This window comes from Elephas maximus, chromosome 9 (genome assembly GCF_024166365.1).
Source record: "Elephas maximus indicus isolate mEleMax1 chromosome 9, mEleMax1 primary haplotype, whole genome shotgun sequence".
In the NCBI taxonomy this organism is placed as follows: domain Eukaryota; kingdom Metazoa; phylum Chordata; class Mammalia; order Proboscidea; family Elephantidae; genus Elephas; species Elephas maximus.
The window spans coordinates 47,435,414-47,450,931 of NC_064827.1; the positions used below are offsets into that span (position 1 = coordinate 47,435,414).

Below are 15,518 nucleotides of genomic sequence, written 5' to 3' on the forward strand. Positions count from 1 at the left end.
GGCCTCTTCTCCGCCCGTGGAGGCTCTGGGGGTGGAAGTGGGGGCGTAACTGCTCGGGCAGACGAGGACTCAGGGCTCGGCAGCGCCAGTTTGTGACAGAAAAAGTTTCCCAAAATGTGGGAGATGGCGAGATTTAAAGCACCACAAGACGCGCGTCAGGCGGCAAGGTGGAGCGGGAAAGAGCCTGGACACAAGAGCCGCCTTGCTGTCGCCAACTCGCGAGATGGCCTTGGCAACCCCCCTCCTTTTCCTGGGCCTCGGTTTCCCCATTTGTAAGAGTAGGTTTGGTTCGCGTGGTGGAGCTAGGAGCCGCGGTGTGAGAGCGGCAGGGCGCGCTCCTGGCCGCCCGCTCTGCCTCCACCTGTTGGGTTAGCTCGGGCCTGGGACCCAGGGGACACAGCAGCTATATCCGGGGGACTCTCGGAAATCAGAGACTCTGGTGGCCCCCCAGACCCAGGTCCTATCCGGGGGCCCCACCAGGGTCCTTGGAATGGCGTGGGCCGTACACCTCCAGGAGGTGCGTCCATAGTCCTTAGGGGACTCTCTCCGCCGGGAACCCTGCATCACCTTCTCAAAGGAGCATGTGACCCAAACAGCTTGAGACTCAATGAACTAGGTAGGGCCAGGGGTTCCAATCCAGCCACTCTCTGACCTCAGTTTCCCCGTCTGTGCCGAGAGGGCCCCACGTGCTCTAAGGCGAAGCGCCGCCCTCCGCTCCTTTTGCTTTTACGGATCTTGTAGGCGGTACTTGCCGCGCCCTTCGACTCTCTCGGACTCTCAGAGGTGGCCCGGCTCAAGTTTTCGTGTCCCAGATCCTGATCTGAACCCAGGCGCTGGGCCCTCAGCGGGAGCACCCCAAGGACCTCCATCGTCCGCCCCGAGGTGACCGCCATTTTGTTTTCCGTGAGGGGTCGCAGAACCCTCTCTCTGCTCAAGGTCACAGGTTGAAGGCCACGCCAGGAGGTCTGTAGTCTCCGGTGGTCTCCGTCTCTATTCCTGACGCTTCCTGCTGCACAGGGCAGGTCTTCAGGATCTGTGAGCACCCCCACCAAGGCTCCCTCTCTTTGATCCGCTGGTGGGGGAGTTTCTCTTTCTCAGACAATAGCGCCCTCATCCTGAAGTTTCCTTTTTGTGTCTACTTTTTATTATTTTCTGTAAAGCCATCTTAAAACCACACAGATAAAAGAATTAAGGAGAAACCAAACCCAACTCGAACTCGTCGCCATTGAGTTGATTCTGACTCATAGCGACTGCATGTGTTACAGAGTAGAACTGCTTCATAGGATTTTCTTGGTTATAATCTTTCTGGAAACAGATTGCCAGGCCTTTCTTCTGTGGTGCCACTGGTGGGTTCTAACCACCAACCTTTGAGTTAGTAGCTGAGTGCAAACCGTCTGTACCCCTAGAAATGGAGCCAAATAACAAGGTTCACATTAATTCAAGCCACATAATAGACAGGGTTGCTATGAGTCAGAACCGACTCGACGGCACTGGGTTTGGTTTTTGGTTATAATGGTGAAAACAAGGAATGCTGTCACTTTGGTGTATAATTCTTTTTAATGAGTAAGTCTCGCAAACGCATGTTTTAGACAACCCTTGGGTTCCTCCCAGCCTGAGTGGAAAGCCAGTGTCCTCTAAAAATAGCCTTCGCCCCAACTTATCAGGTCCTTGCACCTTATCCTCCAGGGTGGGGAGGCATCCTGCAGTGCAGAGAAAACTCAGAGTATGTAGCGGCAGCTCTGAGTAATGGGAAGGTGGTTTGGTGTAGAGGTCAGGGCACCTGGCTCCAGCCCCAGCTCTGCCACCCACTCTGAGTGACCTTGAGCAATGAGGGGATAGACAAGATGGTCTCTAGTGGACTTGGAATCAAAAGGGTTTGGAGTTTCTCTCAGAAGACTTTCTAGGATGAGAAAAATAAAGTGCCAGGAATGAAATCCTGGGGAACCCAGGGTGAAGAGAGAGGGGTGGAGGAGGAGTGGGAGAAAGTGACTTCCCAAGAGCCAAAGGAGAAGAGAGGTTAGCAATGCTAGTTGCTGCAGAGACAAAGGTGGGTGAGGACTGGGAAGGGGCCATTAGAATTGGCAGTTAGGTCATTGGTGACGTTGGCCAGAGCATGCCAGAGGGTCCAAGAACAGTATCTGCCACTGCCTTATTGGGGCCAGTGACCAGAGGCATATCTATAGAAAACAGCATCTATGGCAAGCACTAAAATTGCCACCCCCCGTCCAAACACCTGACACCCATCTTTTAGATAAATTTACCATAACATCAGCTCAAAAATACAAGTCAATCCCAATCTTTTACTTAACACATTTTGGCACTACATGAAAATTACAACTACACTTTCCTTGCTTTCACTGACGAAAATTTGTCCATGACGTGCTCGAAGTCTTTTTTTTTTTTTTTTAATTTTTTCCCATCCTACTCTCAGCAGAGCAAGCTCATATAGCCTGCCTTGACCCATGAAGGCTCTCAAATATGAAAGTATTACTTTAAACTTACTGAATGATCTCTTACAGGTGGTAATGGAAACTGCGATGATTAATAGAAACTGCTTAGTGGTGCCCCCCTTCAAGGGGCACCCAGTCACATGCCATACCTTAAATACGCCTCTGCTGGTGACCCAACCTGTCCAAGCCTCAGTTTCCCCTGCCATACAGTGGAGATAATAATAGGACCCATTTTACATGGGTTGCTGTGGGGTTAAGTGAGATGATGCAGGAGAAGCCCTCAGCCCAGTGCCTGGTACCTTATGATGATATTATTAGTGTCAGTCAGCAAGGGGCAGAGGCAGAAGCTAATGGGAGCTGAAGCAGTGGAGACAGCGTGCAACTCTATCTAAAAGCTTGGATGAGAAAGGAAGGGCTAAGGAAAGCAGTAGGAGCTGGGGACAGGAACATAGGGGAGGCAGGTCTTTCTGGGAGGAGGAGTGTGATAAAATGTGGAAAATGACCCAGGAAAGGGAAGGAGGGTGAAAAGAGAACCTAAAGGCTGTCTGTGCTTTTGGGAGGTATCTGAGGGACCTTCCTTAAATCACTTGATGTCACAGGCCCTGCGGTTGCCTGAGTCCCCTGGGATGGGGCAGAGCAAAGAAAGGGTGAAATGAAGCCATGCTGGTTCAGGCTCCTGTATCCCCTTTTGGCCAACTTCAGTATCTGTGAAGGAGGGTGATGATGGGCTGTGACTGGTAGCTTGACCCTGCCCAGGCCTCGTGACCTTGGCTTGCTTATTTCTGAAATGACGTCATCCATCGATGACTCCTGCTGAACCCAGTCATAATGGCCTTTTCCAGTCAATGTTTTGATTTTTCGGTCTTACTAATGGACCAGCCTTGCTGCCAACATTTCTAAAAAGGCCACTTAACTTTTCATTTAAAGCCAGAACACCAGATAGATCAATTATTTGGCTGCTAGAATCCATTACCAGCTTAAAGCCATAGACCTGTTTCAATGGAAGAACATGAATCAAACAGCATAATTCTGGGGCTGTTTCCTCTCTCTCTAGTTTTTTTTTTTTAATCCTCCCTTGGTTAATCACGATAGGACCTGACTCTGCTTTTGATGACAACAAAACAATGAGCTCCTTGGAATCAACCTGGGATGCGTCTGGGGGGTTTTCTTCAGTGTTAGGGGGTGCTGGGTCCTTGTCTTATCTGAAAAACCAAACAAACTCAAGCATTACTTCTCCTCTTACATCCTTTTGTTTTTCTATTGGAGAAAACAAGTTTGTGAAAGAGCTGGACCCTACTGGGCATGAGGAGGAAGGAGAGAGAGACAAGGCCTGCCCATATGTCTCATTTCATTTTCTTGGGATTCCCATCCCAAGCCACCACTCACTCTGGCACCTCTAGGGTGGTGGCTCCAAGGTCCCTTCCTGGACATGATTCTGGTGGGTGATGAGTTGTGACCCCTGGGGTATACACTCTCCATGCCCAAGAGAACTGAGGGAAGCAGAAATGCCTCTTGGCCTTACTCAGCCTCCTTCACATACTTGTAAATGTTGATGCCACTCTCAGCCCTATTTTGTTTTACCCCACACCCTCTCATTGGGCAATCTCATTCACTCCCATGGCTCTACCCACTAACTATAAACTCACAATTCCCAAATCCATGTGTCCAGCCTGTACTGCTCTCCTCAGCTCTAGGGATGTGTAACTCCCTAGGCAATAGGATGTTCCAAAGGCACTCCCAACCTAACAGGCCAAGACACAGGTTCATCACCCAGTCTTCCTCCCGCTGTGTCCTCCATCTTGGATTACGGTAATAGCATTGACCCAGATACCAAGCCAGAAACTTCCTTCTTTTCACCACCCCATTCATTTGGTCATCAAGTCTTGATAAATCTACATCCGTAATATCTCTTATATTCATTTCTATCTCCACATCCACTGCCCCAATTGAGCACTTCACCATCACTCCCCTGAGCTACTGTCAGAGCCTTTTAAAGTCTGTCTGCCTCAAGTCGTCCCTTTCTTCCATGCTGCCATTAAAAGATATTTTATAAAACATGGCTACGGCTGTTATTTCTCTTCCTTCGAGAACTACCCATTTCCTACTGGATAAAGACCACATTCCTTAGCACAGAACGCCAGGACCTTCTAAGATCAGGCCTGAAGATACTTTTCCAAAATTACCTCCTGACACTCCCCAGAAGCTTCTTGCCTTCTGGTTGTGGTGTGAGTATGCAGTGCAGTGTCATGCTCCCTGCCTTTGCTCTTGCTGATCCTTCTGCCTAGAATGCTGTTCCCCCCTCTTAGCCTGGTGGACTTGTAACCATCCTTGGATGCAGAGCCTCTCCTCGTCCGACCCGTGCTCCCGCAGCCCCCTGCACGAACTCAGAGCACCGGTCACTGTGTGTTCTAAATTCAATCATCTGCTTAAAAAGTCTTTATATCTGGCTAGACTGAACGCTCCTTAAGAACAGGGTCTATGGCTTATTTGCCTCCCACCTCCCTAGTGTCTAGCTCAGAGCTCAGATTTGGCATAGTGCAGGTACTTTAATTTTCAATAAACAACTGACCATTGAATGAATGAATGAGTAAAAAACATAAATGAATGAAAGCTCTGTGATAACTATGACTATCACACAACACCAGCCAACACTCATGACACGTTTTTCCCACCCACCAGACCATCAGCTCCATGAGGCTGTTGAGACCAGCTTGGTCTGCTCCCCAGTGCCTCCCCAGCCCCCGTCTGCCCCCTCACAGTATGTAGCCAATGAATGAATCCACTATCTCATTTGAAACTGATAGTAATCCTGTGAGGGAACAAGGGTAGATATTATTACTCCCTTTTGCAGATAAGACGGTGAGTCCCAGTGGGAATTGTTCCAAGCCACCCAGGTGGGGTATATATTCCAGAAAACCAAAGTGTTTCCCAGGGTTTGAGTAACTTGATTAATGCACATGCAAATCACCTGGGATCTTGTTAAAAATGCAGACTCTGAATCAGTAGATCTGGGGAGGGGCCTGAGATTCTGCATTTCTAACAAGCTGCCAGGTGTCACTGATGCTACTGGCCCTGGACCACTCTTTGAGCACCAAGACAAGCACCAGTTATCACAAAGATTTTGCTGGCCATTGCATTAAGATAGTGTTTTTTAAACCTGCAAAGGACCATTTAAGCTGTGACTCCAAATCAAGGGCTCTTCCTGGTCTATAACTCATTCACACTGCTTATAAGTTGGGTACCTATGAGCGCAGGATGAGTGTCTGGCCAGTGCTGGCCTGAGGATCTGAGACGCCTGCATCAAAACCAATCAGAAGTCTGCAAATTCCAAGGCAAGGGAGAGGTCAGGACAGATTCCTCCATGCAAACTCAGGAAGAGTTAAAAATTCAGATTGAGTGGCAAAATTGTACACATTTATTTATGGCTTTTAAATTGCATTCCACTTACACCATTGCAAGGGTTGGAGATGACTTAAAAGAAACCTACACAGGTAATGTAACTACTAAGGACAGAAATGGGAAAAAAAAAAAAAAGACAGGGCAGAAGCCTTGAAGATTAAGATCTGAGAATCTGATGGAGACTATGGACATTTGCTCGAGAAAAATGAACGCATCTGTATACACAACAGTTTGCATACTGTCATGGATTGAATTGCATCTCCCAAAAATACCTGTCAACTTGGCTGGCCCATAATAACCAGTATTGTGTGATTGTCCACCATTTTGTCACCTGATGTGATTTTCGTACGTATCGTAAATCCTATCTCTATGATGTTGATGAGATGGGATTAGTGGCAGTTATGTTAATGAGGCAGGACTCAATCTCCAAGATTAGGTTATGTCTTAAGTCAATCTCTTTGGAGACATAAAAGAGAGAAGCAAGCAGAGAGACCTGGGGACCTCATACCACCAAGAAACAAGAGCCAGGAGAATAGCACATCCTTTGGACCCAGGGTCCCTGGACTGAAAAGCTCCTTGACTGGGGAGGATTGATGACAAGGACCTTCCCCAATAGCTGACAGAGAAAGAAAGTCTTCCACTGAATTCGGACTTCTAGCCTCCTAGACTGTGAGGGAATGAATTCTCTTTGTTAAAGCCATCCACTTGTTATAGCAGCACTAGATAACTAGAACACATACTGTCTCAGAAAATGCGCTGATCCCCCTGAAGCCCATTCAAAAGCCCAGGTAAGGAACATCCAACACAGAAAATAAGGAGAGAAAATTATGCCAGCATCTAGGCTGAAGATGACAACTGTATTTGGATGCTCAAATCAGCTCTAAGATGAACTGGGGCAGCTGAGGTGAAAAGGGAAACAAGATAGATTGCAGGCTCTTCATGTCTGATAATAAAAGGAAGAACACCAGTCTTTCAGGAGAGAGAAATGTTTTCTTAGTCCTAATTCTAAGAGTATATTATCATGATGGGCACTAGATGGGAGGCAGTTTAGTATAGTGGTTAAGAACATGGACTTTGGAGACCACCTCCGTGGGTTCAAACCTAAATGCTGCGAAGTTACTGGTTGTGTAATTTCAGGTAACTTTCTTAACCCCTCTGTATCTCAGTTTCTCTATTTATAAAGTGGGCTTTTCATGGGGGATTAAAATAGTTATTATATGTGAAATTCTTAGGGCAGTGCCTGTATGTTGCTAGCATTATGTGTTAGCTATTATAGGATGGCAGCATGGGGTAGTGATAATGAGTGCAATTAGATTGCCTGCCTGGATTCAAATCCTGGCTCTACCACTTCTTAGCTTTGTGACCTTGGTCAGGTTCCTTCACCTCTCTGCACTTCAGTTTCTTTGTCTATAAAATGGATTTAACAAAAGTACCTACCTCACAGAGTTGTTAAGAGGACTTGAAATGATCAATGTAAAGAGCTTAGCACAGTGTCCAGTATGCAGTAAGTACAGAATAATGCTTGCTACTATTATAAGGTTCAGGGGCATAATGGATAATAAAACCCTCTAACGCTCCATTTTATGTCTACGCTATATCTACTCAGTTCTCTCTTGATGGACTTTAATGTGGTTTTCAGTTTTTTGCTATTATAGATTATATCATACCAGATAAGTCGTACATATATCTTTGCAGAGTTCAGTGGGTAAACTGGTAGGATAAATTCCTAGAAGTGTGATTGCTGAGTCAAGGGGTATGTGTATTTTGATAGATATGGCATAAATTTCCTTAAAAGAGGGTGTGCAAATGTGTCCTTCTATTCTGTGTAAGAATGCTGCTCTCTCCACAGCTCGTGAACACTGGAAATTCTCAGATGTTTTAACATTTGCTAGACTGGCAGATGAGAACTGATAGCTCATTTCTCCATCTGCTTTTCTATAATTATGAGTTGTTGTTGTTATTGTTAGGTGCCATCAAGTCAATTCCGACTCATGGCGACCCTGTGTACCACAGAACGAAACACTGCCTGGTCCTGCACCATCCTTAAAATCGTTGTTATGCTTGAGCCCATTGTCGCGGCCACTGTGTCAATCCATCTTGTTAAGGGTCTTCCTCTTTTCTGATGACCTTATGCTTTTTTTTTAAATACCTTTTTAAAATTTTTTTATTGTGCTTTAAGTGAAAGTTTACAAATCAAGTCAGTCTCTCATATAAACATTTATATACACCTTGCTATATACTCCTAGTTGCTGTCCCTCTAATGAGACAGCACATTCCTTCCCTCCACTCTCTATTATCGTGTCCATTCGGCCAGCTTCTAACCCCCTCTGCCCTCTCATTGCCTCTCCAGATGGGCGCCGCTCACGTAGACTGATCCTATACTTTACCAAGCATGACGTCCTTCTCCAGGGACTGATGCCTCCTGACAACATGTGCAAAGTATGTGAGACACAGCCTCTCCATCCTTGCTTCTAAGGAGCATTCTGGTTGTACTTCTTGCAAGACAGATTTGTTTGTTCTTTTGGCAGTCCACGGTATAGTCAGTATTCTTCACCAACACCACAATTTAAAGGCATCAATTCTTCAGTCTTCCTTATTCATTGTCCAGCTTTCACTTGCATATGATGCTATTGAAAATACCATGGCTTAGGTCAGGCGCACCTTAGTCTTCAAGGTGACATCTTTGCTTTTCAACACTTTAAAGAGGTCCTTGGCAGCAGATTTGCCCGTTGCAATGTGTCTTTTGATATCTTGACTGCTGCTTCCATTGGTGTTGATTGTGGATCCAAGTAAAATGAAACTCTTGATAATTTCAACTTTTCCTCTGCTTATCGTGATGTGGCTTTTTGGCCCAGTTGTGATGATTTTTGTTTTCTTTATGTTGAGGTGTAATCCATATTGAAGACTGTGATCTTTGATCTTCATTAGTAAGTGCTTCAGGTCCTCTTCACTTTCAGCAAGGAAGGTTGTGTCTTCTGCATATCAGGTTGTTAATGAGTCTTCCTCCAATCCCGATGCCCTGTTATAATTATGAGAGTCATTATCTATTCACGTGTTTATTAGCCACTTGTATTTCTTTTTATGTGAACTGCTTGTTTCTTTCCTTTTCCCATGTTTTCATTGGGCTCTTCTAATTTTCTTGATTGATTGTAGGCACTCTTTGTCTCTTCAGCAAATTAGCCCTTTATCAAATGTGCAGCAAATATACTTTCCCCCTTTTGCCATTTGCGTTTTGGCATCGTTCATGCTAATTTTCATATTGGTTTTCCAGGAAATGCAAAAGCCTGCTTCATAAAACTGTACCTCGTGTTAACACCTTCCGTGAGGCAAAGTGAGAAAGTTCATGTTTGTAAAATGGAGAATGAGAAAAGGAGTGACCTACATAAACTTTCTGGCAAGCAGACTTCTACCAATGCTTTTGACTTATGGCTGTCAGAGCCAATAATATTCATTCATTCAGTAAACATTTCTTGAGCACTAAGAGGGGAAGAACTTAGTTTTGGATCATGGGAGACCATAGGAGATGCTTGCCCTCAAGTAGCTTTCAGTCTTGGGGTCTGGAGGTAAGGGGGACAGAACAATGAAATGGCTTCCATAGAACTCCAATGGCTTCCCTCATTTGCATTAAGATACTTGGCTTCCTAAAACCCTTTTCAACTGTGCTGGGGAAGATGAAATGGAAAGGGCAGAGTCTGGTGGCAGGCAGGCCAGTTTGGGGAGGGGACATATGCAAAAGCCCAAATGAGAGCTAATGGTGGCCTGAACTAGGGAAGTGGCAGGAGTGGAGAGAGCCACAAAGTAGAGTGCAGCATGGTTGGAGGGCAGATTGGCAGGCCAGCTGGGACAGGAAGGTGGTTTCAGAGTCTTTTCCTGGAACCTTGTTGCTTATGATGATTCACGTGATGACCCAGACACCTTGATGACCTCAAGAGAGGCAAAATGAAAACACACACATGCACACATACACATCATCCACAACCCCCCACTCCCCACACACCCACACATTCATCCCCCTCCCCCTACATACACACACACATTCATCCCCAGTCCCCTAAATGCACACACACACACACACACACATATGCACATATGAGGTCTTTCTAATTTTAGCCATTTGACAACTTGGACTGACACGTGGACCTTTGAGGCTCAGTGTGTCCTGGGATGGGGCTTGTAGCAACTGCAGAAAGTGTCGGAGTCAAACACTACGTTTAGTTTTCCTGCTTTTTCAGAAATTTCGCATATGACTGAGAGAATGAGATCAGCCAGGGAAAATAAATGCAAAGAGGCCAGAAAACAGGTCTTTTAAAGAGACCTGGTCATTAAGTCCTCATCCTCCATTCAGTGGCTCCCAACATGTCTTTCATGAGGGAATTAGGGCTTGAAAGGCCTTAAATCTCACCTAGTCAACTCCCCAACAACCACCGCCAGTTGATGCATTACCCCCTCTGTAAGACCCTTACTTAGGACTCTATCATCCCTGCTTACCCCCCAGAAAACCCAAACTCGTTGCCACTGAGTTGATTCTGACTCATAGTGACTCTGTAGGACAGAGTAGAACTGCCCCATAGGGTTTCTGAGGCTGTAGTCTTTACAGAAGCAGACTGCCGCATCTTTCTTCTGCAGAGTGGCTGGTAGGCTTGAACCGCCAACCTTTCAGTTAGCAGACAAACACTTAACCACTGTGCCATCAGGGCTCCTTTTCATCTCTGCTTACATGTTTGTAATGATGGAATGCTCACTACCTCCTGAATCAGCCCAGTGTATCCGTGGGGCAGTTTTTATAATTAGAAAGCTTTATTTTTGTGTTGATTGGAAATCTACATCTTGGTAATCTTGGTAAATCTATGTCTTCTACCCCTGGGTTCCCACAGAACACTTCTGTTCCATCTTCCCCAGGTCACCCCATTAGAGATTTCCAGAGTGTGGCCATGTTTCCCCTAGTCCTTCATCTATTCTTCATGTGACACCCAGGGAGCTGGGGCACAGGAAGGGCCTGGGCTGGAGAGGGAATATCGGAGGGTCATTCTGCTTATTACTGGTAGCAGAAGCCACACAGGAGAAGATGAGAACTACCCAGGGACAGCATGAAAGTGAGAAGGGGACACAGAGCCCAGGCGAACAGGTGAGCCAAGAATAATGCATCATGAAGAAGATGCAGAAGGGGGATCAGAAAAGAAGGGGACTGAAAGGAAAAGGGACTCATCCGAGTTACTTTAGTACAGTGGGGTGGGGGTAGTGGTGGACGCCGAGGACAGTAGGAGGACAGGGTTCTCATGGGAATCCAACATGATCCACAGCAAGTAGGCCTGAGGGAGCAGGAGCCGGGGCACTTCTGGACACAGGGTTTTCCACCTCCCTCTCAGGCAGTGAACTCTCCCTCTCATGACGACAATCACTGTCAACATGTCTCTATCCTCACAGCCCAGTTTGCACATGCTCCTCATGGTCAGCTCAGCTTCTGTTCCCCCCCGCTCCCCTGCCACCTGCCCTATTCTCTCCTTAAGTCCCAGTTCAATGCCAAGAAATGGAAGGAGCTCATTTGCTCAACTCTTCTTTTTTTTTTTTTGGTGCCGTGCCACCTCATAGGTCATTGACCAGCCAATCAGTTTGGCTGCCCTTGAAGCAGGCACCCACTCTATCCAATCACCTGAGAGTGAGTGGTCACGTGGTACAAAGCATGGCTGCCCAGGAGGTATCTTTTGAGGAAGGGCTGAGGGGAGAGGAACAACTTTCTTAGGAGGGACTTGTGGTATCCCAGGCATCCTTGTGTCCCTGAAGCCAAGGGAAGAGAGAGGGTCAGGAAAGAGGAGTAGACAGCAGTGTCCTGGGATGCAGGATTTAATGTGAGGGATCATCTCATAATGATAGTAATGGGGTATGAAGAATCAAACTTTGTTTGAAAATCAACCTTTCTTCACCCATCCTCAGACATTGACTGTGGCTGAAATAAGAAGATGGTCTAACTGGAAAGTACTCATATGAGCTGTGACTCAGCGCTTCCTGAGCTCAGGGCAGTGCGTTCCATAATCAGATGCTGCTCAAGTGTTTCTTCCCTGAGTATTCCCACATGGGCAGAGGCTGGGGAGCCCATTAGCAGGAGAGACTGGAGCCACTTCCCAGGAACGATTTAAAGAGCATCCCTTACACCCCTACTCCAAGGAGCTTCCCTGGCTCTGAGCTTTCACTTCTGAAGCTTCCCTGATGGATGGTCTCAGCCTTTGACCTGCTAATTTTTACTATCCAACCTGCTGAGTTTTTACTTCCTGGCACAGCTTGTAAATTCTCTTTTCACATTTAACAGAGGCTTAGGGCCTCTGCCATTGAGAAGCATGGTGGCTGGATGTGCTGCAATTGTGAAATATACACCAAAAGTGGAAGACAAGTTTTTAAGTTTATTTTGAATTTACTTAGCAGCCTTTTTTTTTTCCCCCTAATCAACTCTTACTCAGGACCCAATCTATATAGCAGGTTACAAAGGGGCTATTATGGTTCAGGTGGGCCATGGTGGGAGCCCGGGAGGCTTTACACCCTCTTCCTGCCTGTCCCATCCCTCCCTCCCAGACCTACTCCAATCTTTTCATTTTAAGAATGGGAAAACGGGATCAGAGGAGAGAAGGGACTTGCCCAAGGTCCCAAAGACGCTAGAGCAGAAGTCAGGTGTGTTCATTTCCTCCTCAGGGACACCTCTGGGCCAGGCACAGGGCTAGGCTCTGTGGAGGTGCAGACAATAAGACTGAGGGACCTTACAGTCTTACGATAGTGTGTGAGGGAAAGCAGCCTCCTAATAACAACCTGTGCTGACCAGGCTGCACACCTTATCTGCTGTTGCCACTTCAGCCTCACAACACCTGTGGGGTGAGTACTGCCACCCGCTCACTCTGTAGACAAAGAAACCCAGTCCAGTGACTTCCAATTTTTTTAGCCACAGAAGCCTCTCTTTAAAGGAAATTGTATTTGGAACCCCAAATATATAAAACAGCTAAAATTGGGGTTGAGTCCCCTCAGTCAGCCTCTCCTTCCCCGCCCCCCCCCCCCCAAGCCCCGCAGTGGCCCTGGAGACACTTCCTGAGCCTGCGAGGTCGTCTGGGCACAGTTTAAAGACCGCCAACATGGCTGAACAGCATGATGAATGTCTTTAATATCACTGACTTCCGTATGTGAAGATTGTTGGAATGATGAATATTTTGTTACCTATATATTTACCACAATAAAAAAAAGAAAGGGAGGAGGGAGAGAAGAGAGAAAGAACAGAAGGAAGAAAACAAAAAAGAAGGAAATAAACACCAATGTGATGCAGTTATTTCATTTTACAGATGAGCAAGCAGGTGCCCAGAGAAGGGAAGGAACTTGGTGACAGTCACCCAGGGAGCTACCGTCACAACTAGCTCTCCAGCCAAAGTGTTATGAATCACAGGCCTGTGCTCCATCCATGACACCTCTTTTATTAAGGAAACGGAGGCCTTTTGTTAATACTTATAAGATACAATATCTTCCAAGCCATAATTGAAGACCGAGCTTACAGCGGGCTCTACTAATGTGCTAGTTTTCACCTCCTGCCCACCCTGCATCTTCCCTACCTCCGGTCCCCTTACGTCACCGACCACAGGAGAATCCTCCTGTGTAGAAATCGCCCTGTGGCCAAGTCAATGAGTGTGGCGTGAAGCTGACAGCTTCATAGTTTACCTTAGGAGTTCTCAGTTCCCCTCAGCTTATTTAATTTAATGCCTCATCATTCCATGAAATTCATGAGGACGCTTGGCATCAGAAAGGGCTTTTTAAAGTATGAAATAGAATTTTTGAGTTCAACAGCACCTTGGGGGTGTGTAAATAGTGCATTAATTTTCCTGTATGTGAAAAGAGGGAGACTTCTTCAGGAGATATAAGGGTCTTTCTGATGATTGCACCCCTCAGGGTGACATCTCTGAGCCCACCTCCGTTTCTCAGCAGGCCCCATAGTTTCCACCTACTTCTTATTCCTTCCCTGGCTCGTTTTTCACTGGCCTGCTTTGATACGGAGTTCTCTCTCCTCTGTCCCTTCACTCTGGTGCTTTTTTTCTCCAGGGTCAGCCCACTACTCTTCTTCTACAGGTTTTATTGCAAATCATCTGGGAAAAGAGTCTGGTGGCAAAGATAACAGATACGAGGCACTCCAAAGGTCCCAAGCCTGTCCAACTTCCCAAGAGATGTGTCCCAGCTGGTCCTGTCCCCACCTACATCCCTTCTTGTATGGTTCTGGGTGTCTTTCTGATGTGACCCAGAAGTGAGCCTGTTTTCCAACTTTGTTTCATGCGATTCGAATTCCAGGAGCAGTTTCTCAGAACAATGGCTTCATAGTCAAAGTCTGGGAAAATCTGTTTGCAACCTATCCATTTGGTGATGCCCAGCTCGTGGTAGCATATCAAAGTTTTTGAGTTTTGCAGTCAAGGGTCTTGTGGAACTTTATATAACCCAGACCTGCTTGAGTGCCAAAAACTTGTGTTTTGCAGCCCACCTAAACAACCCTAAGAGTTTGGAGGTGGTTCTGACCTCTCTGTGAGTTTCTTCCAGAAGCCTCCATGTCCGTCACCAGGGCCAGACTTGGCCCCTGTATGGAGATGAAGGCTCCTCTCCATTTCCTGGCTTCCCTCAGGAAAAGCCAAATCACGTTGTTCTCTGAGGGCCTTCAGGGAGACTCTCACCTATACCAGAGCATTGTCAGCTGGTTGTGCTTTCCTTGGAACTAAATAGGAATGAATTGAGTGGGAGGGGTCCACTTATGGTCTGAACATCGCAGTCCTGGGATCTGGTAAAAGGAAGACATAGACCAAGCTAAGCTGTCCTCCAGGAAAGAATGGCACCGGCGTTTTCTGTGCTTGGGAAGCAAGTCGTTTCTTATCAAGCCAGCTGTCAGATTTCTCTTACAAATATACCCACACACCCGCATACTTAAACTGACAAAACATGCTCTCCGCTTTCGGAAGTGGAGGCTTCTTCTGTTAGCTTGGTGAACTTTAGTTTTGGTTTAAAAAAAAATTGTTTTTGATTAACAACTAGTTTTTTGATTGCTTGGTTGGTTGTCTTCTAGTCTTCTTTTCTGTCTACTCTGGGAAATTCTATCAGTCATTTCACAGATGAGCATGGATTTTGTTTGCGGGGAGGTCTAAAAACTGCTAGGAAGAAGGTGATGTTGTGGGTATGTACAGTGGGTTACAGTACTGCTTTCCACCCTGCAGCGTTTAAGGAAGCCTCGAGCTCCGACCTCGCTGACTAGCCGTCAGCTTCAGAAAGGAAGGCTAATGACTCAGCTCACGTAGGTCAAAGGACAGACAGGCGGGGACAAACAGAGATAACAGCCGCTTCTGCAGCAAGCTAACATTTTCCAAGAGGAGAAGAGACCAAATTCTCCTCAAGGCTGTCTGATTGGACCATCAAAAGCAGGTGGGGAACTGAAATTGGGTTCATTTCAGTGAAAACTTCCTTCCATGTGCATGGCCCTGGGCTGGGCCCTGGGGAGCAGAGGTGGGGGGATGAAGCAAACCCAGACCCTGCCCATGGGGAAGTCAAGCGGGAGGCAGATGAGCTTTGTAGAGAGGTGTGGACCCAGACCACTGCCGTGGGCCAGATGAACTTTGCTTAGTGAGGGGACGCTGCAGCTTCTCAGAGAAGGTGACCTGTGAGCCGGGCTTG

The 15,518-nt window shown here is 46.7% G+C and overlaps 2 protein-coding genes across 4 annotated transcripts in view; one reads left to right on the top strand and one right to left on the bottom strand.

Moving 5' to 3' along the window:
* Positions 1 to 15,518, bottom strand: part of XPA (XPA, DNA damage recognition and repair factor) — a 556,316-nt gene that overhangs the window by 382,409 nt on the left and 158,389 nt on the right. The gene's annotated exons all lie outside the window — the stretch shown is intronic.
* Positions 1 to 15,518, top strand: part of TMOD1 (tropomodulin 1) — an 85,005-nt gene that overhangs the window by 639 nt on the left and 68,848 nt on the right. Inside the window, exon 1 of one of the 3 annotated variants that reach the window (XM_049896810.1) lies at positions 13,954 to 15,269. The exons of the other annotated variants lie outside the window; for them this stretch is intronic. The gene's annotated coding sequence lies outside the window, so the exon portion shown is untranslated. Of the gene's footprint in view, positions 1 to 13,953; positions 15,270 to 15,518 lie in introns of those variants that run through there. 3 annotated transcript variants of the gene reach the window in all.